Source organism: Laccaria bicolor, genomic scaffold (genome assembly GCF_000143565.1).
Source record: "Laccaria bicolor S238N-H82 LACBIscaffold_3 genomic scaffold, whole genome shotgun sequence".
NCBI lineage: Eukaryota > Fungi > Basidiomycota > Agaricomycetes > Agaricales > Hydnangiaceae > Laccaria > Laccaria bicolor.
In genome coordinates this window covers 113,883-115,520 of record NW_001889874.1, presented here as the reverse complement: position 1 = coordinate 115,520, position 1,638 = coordinate 113,883, and positions in this window count along the sequence as shown.

Here is a 1,638-nt window from a genome sequence, read left to right as displayed (position 1 = left end):
CCTTCAGTCTCTCCCCCTTTCCCCCCTCCCCCTTTCCCCCTCCCCTTTCCTTGCTCCTCTCTCCCCCCCTCCCTTTCCTTCTCCCTTCCTTGCTCCCTCCCCCCTCTATTCATTCCTCTCTTCCCCCTCCCTCCCCCCTCTGTAACATAGAATCTATGTAAATTTAAGTAATTTAATTAATGAATATACTTCAATTTTATTTTTTGTTTTGAAGAGGAATTCTGGATTAACTTAGGTCTGTGGCAGTCCAGTCCAGTCCAGTTTTGTGTTGGGAGAGTCCAGTGGAGTCCAGTCCAGAGTCCAGTCCAGTTTTGTGATTTGCAGTCCAGTCCAGTCCAGTCCAGTCCAGTTTTGTGCTTGCAGTCCAGTGGAGTCCAGTGGAGTCCAGATTTGTGGATATTGCCAGTATGCAGTGAAGTCCAGTGGAATCCAGTGGAGTCCATGTGGATTACGTGGGGGATGGTAAAGTACTGCCATGCACCCTCATACCATACCATCCGCTTTTTTCATTACAATGTTTGTAGTGTGTGCTTTGTGGACTACAAATGTTTGTACTCTTGCCCTTTTCATTACAAAGGCTTGTAGTGTCTGCTTTTTCAGATTACAAAAGTTTGTAGTGTGCACTTTTAAAGCTTGTGGTCTGCTTTCCTGATATTGTCCCTGTATCTATCCAGGTACATGGGGATATAGCTCAATGTTTCAGAGCAACTGACTCTAGCCAAAACAGCTCTTCATCATTCAGCCTTTGTACCATCCAGGGAATCATAGAAAGTAAGAAGAGGCTGCACTGACATGTCAAAACTCATGCCCAAGTTGTCTTGTTCTGACCTTCTCTTTGACCTGCTTAAGTCATGTTCTCATCATATCCAACACTCTTGCATATCTCTGAGGACTCATTTATGTCTGACCATAGCCAACCTCAACATGATTTCTTTCAAGACTAGGCTCTCCTCCCTTTCTATTTCATAGTAAGTTCCCACCATCTCCCCTTTCCCATAGTTACTCTTAAATGTAATTCCTTGCAAGGTACAAAGAGTGAATAATTTGCCAGCTGTTTAGCTTCAGTCAATTTCTGTGAAACATCAGCTATACCCCATATACCTACATAGATAATAGGAGACTACAAGATATCAGAAAAGCAGACCACAAGCTTTAAAAGTGCACACTACAAACTTTTGTAGTCTGAAAAAGCAGACACTACAAGCCTTTGTAATGAAAAGGGCAAGAGTACAAACATTTGTAGTCCACAAAGCACACACTACAAACATTGTAATGAAAAAAGCGGACACTACAAACATTTGTAGTCTAAAAAGCGGACACTACAAACATTGTAGTCTAAAAAGCGGACACTACAAGCCTTTGTAATGAAAAGGGCAAGAGTACAAACATTTGGAGTCCACAAAGCACACACTACAAACATTGTAATGAAAAAAGCGGACACTACAAACATTTGTAGTCCAAAAAGCGGACACTACAAACATTTGTAGTCTAAAAAGCGCACACTACAAACATTGTAATGAAAAAAGCGGACACTACAAGCCTTTGTAATGACAAAGGCAAAGACTACAAATATTTGTTGTCCAAAAAGCGGACACTACAAACTTTTTGTATGAAAAAAGTGAAGACTACAAACTTTAG